A 6,244-nucleotide genomic window follows, 5' to 3' on the forward strand; every position below is an offset into this window, starting at 1 on the left:
TGAAAATCTTCAACTTTGTCACAAATTTGACCTCATTTGTATTTGACATGAAGGAGTTATGCATTTTAGAAGTTGAGGAAAATCACTTGTTCAATGGTAGTGGCCCAAAATAACCTATAATGTTTCCTCTTGGCACATGCATTTTCAAGTTAAATTTGAACTTCTTCCAAACATCAGAGTTGGAGAGGAAATCTTTAATTGGATCATGAAACTTGAATGGTTTTCATCTCATACAAATTGAGCAAGTTATGGTCCTTTGAAGTTGACCTCTTAACTAGGGTTCAAACAAAATAACATATAATCTTTCACCATAAAATATGACATTCCAAGCAAAACTGGATCTTTACTTAAACATGAAATTTATTTGGAATGTCATAGGGAGTAACTTTTCTCTTGGAAGCATTTTCATATGACAAAACTTGTAGGAGATAGGGTATAGGGAAACCCAATTTTGACCAGTTGACTTTCTCTGGTCAACCACCATGAACCATCTTGCAAACTTGACATTCTCTTGACATTTGGGACTCATGGAGGATCCTATATGTGTAAGATGAGGTAATATGAAGTATCCCTTGAAATATTTGATCAAATAATGAAGAAACTTGTTGAGGAAGTCACACAAGATACCCAGATGAATTAGGGCTTCCAAGGCAAACAAGATTCAATTTCTTGATGAATTCTTGATCAAAATGATATGTTAAGATCACGGGGATCCATATATGATGTATAGAGTCGATTTGAATCATCGCTTGATTGATCTCCTTGCATTGAGGGTCTTAAACCCTAGATATGAGCTTGATGGAGTATGGGTGAACACACACACTACCTACAAAAGCAACAAACTATACATTGACATATTTTTGGTATTTGGTTAGTAAATAATAAAAAACAAAGTATGATACAATCAAATATTCTTGGTGGTCTCTCCCAATGCAAACACAAATGAATGAGGGATAAGGAGAATGTCAAGGCGTGATCCCAAAGTCAATGCATATGATGAGATAGCATGAGGGATCTTAGGGTCAAAATTGGGGTCTTAGAAATAGTAGAGTCCTTGCCCACGAAATCAGGTAGTGGAAAGGTTGTTCGATTTGTACTATGTACTATTTGATCACGTTCCAATTTGATCTTATCTTTATATTCATTGGCTTCTGATAAAATATGATTGAGTTCTTCAGAGTCTTTAGAAACCTTAGTCGCAACCTTGATAACTTCAATCGTCTGTTTTGAGATCTTCAGAATCTTCAAATACTTAACATAACTTCAGAAGCTTTCCATTCTTTAGAAGCTTGTTAGTCAGAGTCACGTCCAGAAGAAAAACAGCTGAGAGAACATTGCAACAGCAACATAGTGCCTCCTTAGAAGCTTCTGATGGGTGAGATAACGCAGACACAAAAAGAAAATTATAGCAGCAATATTGACGTCTTTCAGAACTTCTAATTGCAATGCAAAAGCAAATTTATAACACAAAGTTCATAAACTAATGATGTTACACGTCATATGAATAAAATGGTTTATTAAAGCTACATAATAACAAACCATTAGGGTGTCAAAGTTATTCTCACACAAATACAACGTTGTTATCATCAAAACTCAAGGTATAGATGCATAACCAAATCTTATTCTAATACCTTTCTCCGATGTGACTGCCACAGATTCCCTCATGTACCTCCTTCATGAAAAAAATGAGTCTTCTTCCGAGATGCACCTCAACATAGGAGTCGATATACCCATCTTGTAAAAGTGGTCGGCCATGATGAGGTAGCTTGCCGATGTCCTTTTAATACTGTTAGATTTTATCTCCTCTTCAGGTAGTTCATTATGAGTTAAATACCGAATGATAGGGCTTCATCCAGCCCCTAGCCTCATTCTGTGTCAGAACCTCATCCACTTATGTACTTGGAGTTTTTAGGGTTTCTTGAATTACTATTTTGTTCAGCCTTGTGCCTTTGGTACTTGCTAATCGTGCTAAGATATCGGATCTGGTGTTCTCTCCCCTAGGGATGTGATTTATCTCAAACTCTTCGAATGTTTGGGACATCTTGAGAGCTTTTTGCAAATATTTGATCAACAACGGATCATTTGTCTAAAATTCACCCTTGACTTGGTTGGTAATTAACTTAGAGTCGGTTTGAACCAATGAATGTGTCACTTCGACCTTTCTCGCTAACTTCATTTTGGAAATTAAAGCTTCGTATTCTTCCTGGTTATTGCTAGCCGGAAAATTAAAACACAAAGAATATTCAAGCATTAGGTCACCTGATCCTTTTAGCACTATCCTGACTCCACTTCCGGTGATATTAAAGGACTCCAAAACAAATAAAGTCCATTTGCACAACGATTCTTCTGAAACTGGAGCACTTAACATGTTTAAGAAATCAACGAGGATTTGGGACTTGATGCTACTTCGAGGCACAAATTTTATATCATATTCTTACAACTTTATTACCCAGATGGCCATTATTCCCACCAAATCTGGCTTTTTCAAGACTAGTTTAATAGGATAGTTAGTTCTGACGATAAAGGGGTGTCCTTGAAAATAGTAACTCAACTTCCGGACTGTGATCACTACTGCCAACGTGAGGCGTTCAATCTTCTGGTAACGTAAGTTTGCTTCCTTCAGCACCTTACTAACAAAATATATCGGTTTTTCTCCTTCCTCGATTTCTAAACTAATATTGAACTCATAACTTTGTCTGATACTGCTAAGTATAATATTAGTGGCTAATTCTCCCTAGGTCGTACCAAAATAGGGGTGCAGATAAGAAACGATTTACCTCTTTAAAAGCCTACTCGCATTCCTCCGTCCATTGGAATTTCGTTGATTTTTTCACCACAACAAAGAAATGGATCGACTTATCCCCTGCACAAGATAAAAAATGAGATAAGGCGGCCAAACATCTTCTTAATTGTTGTACCTCTTTTACTGTCGACAGAATCCTCATGCTAATGATGGACTGGCATTTATCCGGGTTTTCTTCTATTCCTCGGCTCGTTAACCTAAATCCAAGGAATTTCCCTACCTGTACTCCAATCGTACATTTTTCCGGATTTAGCCTCATATTGTAACCTCAAATTGATGCAAATGTTTCTTCTAAGTCCTCGACATGCTTCCTATCTTCTGGGGGTTTTACCATCATATCATCCATGTACACCACCATATTTCGTCATATGTGTGAGGCGAACACCATATCCATCAATCTCTGGTAGGTAGCCCCTACATATTTTAGCCCAAAGGGCATCACCTTGTAATAATAATTGTTCTTTTTGGTCATAAATGTCGTTTTAGGGGCATCCAATGGATTCGTTTGAATCTGGTTGTATCTTGAGTAGGCATCTAAAAAGCTAAAAAGACGAAAACTAGAAGCCTTGTCGATTAGTCGATCAATGTGAGGAAGCCGGAAAGGATCTTTGATAACATGAAATAATATCACATTTTTGGACTCGATTTAATTAAATTATATTATTATTTGATTCGATTTATTTCATTTTATTCGATATTACTTGGTATTTTCCTTCTATTTATTTCAGGCAACATTATTTGAAGCATACCTGAAAAACAAAGAAAAGGAGGTGCAAAAAGTATGAAAAACAATTCCACTAAAGCCCAGCCCAAAAGTGCCTAAGCGCTGAAGCTTTGACGAGCGCCACGCATGGTGTGACGAGCGTCACGCCCTGCTACCTTGTGTTACGAGCGTAACACATGGTGTGACGAACGTCACACTCCACTCCTATATTTTTGGCTTTTGACGCGCAACAGAGGCACGTTGAGTCTATTCTTCCGTTTGACTCGTTGAAGCGTGAAGGTTACTTACTGAAGGAATTTGTGGGAAACGGTTACAAATTGGAGTAATATAAATAGAGCCAAGGATCCAACCCTGCAGCTCTCTCGGTCTCTCTCAATTTTCCAGTTTTCGGCACTGCATTTATTTTACTGCCTTTTTAATTTTTTTCAGCACTTTACTTTCCTAGCAATTTTTATTTCTTTTCTTTTCCAGTCAATCTTTCAAGCATTCAATTAATTTTCTCACAATAGTTTCTACACCGGAAACTATTGTGTAATTTTTACTGGGTCTAACCTTACGTTAGATCATAGTATTTTATTCCTTCGCCTTTATTTTACTGTCTGATCGAAGATTGTGAAGAACAAATCCAACCGGCTTGTGGTGGAGTGTTCAAACATCGAAGTTAGAGAACAATCAAGATTTCTATTAATTTTACAGGTTCTTTAATTTATTGTTTTAATTTATATATGCTCTGCACTGTTATTTATTTATACTGTCTGTCTGATATGTCTGTATGTAAGCATAATTATTGTTTAGGCTTATTTAGCATATCTGGCTAAATAAACTTAGATATTGGTATGTAAAGTAAGCGGAATGAAGGAACCGAAACTAAGTTGGTTTAAATTTATTTAAAAATACAATCACTCTTTTTATGGTCTCAATTTACAGAATTAACACCAAAGTTTTTGTACGAGAGTAAAAGACATAAAGAAGTTAAAGTCAATAGAACGAAAGTTTGAGCTTTTAACTGGACAGTGTAAATTGGACATTAATTTTAAATCAGGGAGAAAGCAATTTTTAGAGTTAATTAAATTCTAATCATTTTCAAAAAGTATTTTTAAAGGTTAAATGTGAGGACGAGAGTTAAGCATTTAAGTTTAATTATATAATCTAAGTCAACAGAGCGAGAGTTTGAGACAAGGGTGTTTAAATGATTAGTATTTTCTTAAAAAGGGTTTCTATAGATTCTATTGTTTTCAAAAAGTGATTTTGGACTTAACTAATTAGTGATAGTGCACGTTAATATAAAGTCATAGTCTATTCAACAGAGCGAGAGTTTGAGAAAAGGCTTTTAAATTAATAGTGTCTACTGAAAAGATTTATTTTAAAACTACGAAACCAACGAAGATTTGATTCCCTAATTACGACGAACTACATACCGATATCCGCTTATTTGATATTTAATCTAGATCTTATTTTAGTTTTATTTTTTTCCCTTAATCAACAAAGTATCATCTGCCTTAGCTTTACGAAGTAGCCTTAGAAAACGGTATATCGATTCATAAGTCCCTGTGGGATCGATATCTTTTATTACTACGCGATTAGACTATGCACTTGCAGTTACCCCAATAGACTCATAAAGTCGCGATCAAGTTTTTGGCGCCGTTGCCAGGGACTTTTATTTAGTCGATATCATAACTCTTTTGTTACGCTGTAGAGACTAAGGCAATTTTTATTTTTCCTTTTGTCTTTCGTTGATTTGTATGCCACACACTCGCTCACAAGGCGAACCGTACTACTTACGAATCAACGACGTTGAACGATATCTCCGAGTCTTACGATGAATTCGAGAGTATCGTGCTGCAAACAATTTCCCTCCAATCGAAATTCCTGATCTCAAAAATCTTCTTCCTTCGTCGATACCCGAGATGGCAGAACCAGCTCGTGCTCTTCGAGATTACGCCGCTCCATCGCAAGATGAGCCGCATTCGAGTATTGCTCCACCCGCAATCGAAGTAAACAACTTCGAACTTAAGCCTTCGCTGTTACAAGCAGTGCAACAGAATCAATTCTCTGGAAATCCTACCGAGGATCCAAACCTTCATTTATCCGTATTTGTCCAATACGCCGATACTGTTAAAGCTAATGGTGTCACTTCAGAGGCAATTCGACTTCGTCTCTTTCCTTTCTCGTTAAGAGATAAAGCTAGAAGATGGCTTCAGTCTCTTCCTTCTAACTCAGTCACCACATGGAATGAGTTGAAGAATGTCTTTCTTGCCCGATATTTTCCTCCAAGCAAAACAGCTATGTTGAGAGCCCAAATAAATGGATTTAAACAGAAAGATAACGAGTCTCTTTTCGAAGCTTGGGAAAGATACAAAGACATGATGAGACTTTGTCCACACCATGGTTTAGAAGACTGGTTAGTAATTCATACCTTCTATAATGGTCTCTTGTACAATACAAGGTTAACAATAGACGCCGCCGCAGGTGGTGCGCTTATGGATAAACCTTACGCCGATGCTTATCAACTTATTGAAAGCATGGCCCAAAACCATTATCAGTGGGGAAGCGACTGAACAATGGTAGAAAAACCTCAAACGAAAAGTGGCATGTACGAGATAAGTAGCCTTGATCATGTTAATGCAAAAGTGGATGCTCTTGCCCAGAAAATTGAAAATCTAAACGTATCACCTCCAGCCACCGTGGTTGCCGTAACTCAAAATTGCGAATTCTGT

The 6,244-nt window shown here is 36.9% G+C and overlaps 1 non-coding gene across 1 annotated transcript; it reads right to left on the reverse strand.

Annotated features, from left to right (window-relative positions):
* Positions 1-5,812: 5,812 nt before the first annotated feature.
* On the reverse strand, positions 5,813-5,919 carry LOC127098910 (small nucleolar RNA R71). Its single transcript, XR_007793594.1, has one exon. It is a non-coding gene; the product is annotated as a small nucleolar RNA R71 (small nucleolar RNA).
* Positions 5,920-6,244: the final 325 nt, after the last annotated feature.

This window comes from Lathyrus oleraceus, chromosome 6 (genome assembly GCF_024323335.1).
Source record: "Lathyrus oleraceus cultivar Zhongwan6 chromosome 6, CAAS_Psat_ZW6_1.0, whole genome shotgun sequence".
In the NCBI taxonomy this organism is placed as follows: domain Eukaryota; kingdom Viridiplantae; phylum Streptophyta; class Magnoliopsida; order Fabales; family Fabaceae; genus Lathyrus; species Lathyrus oleraceus.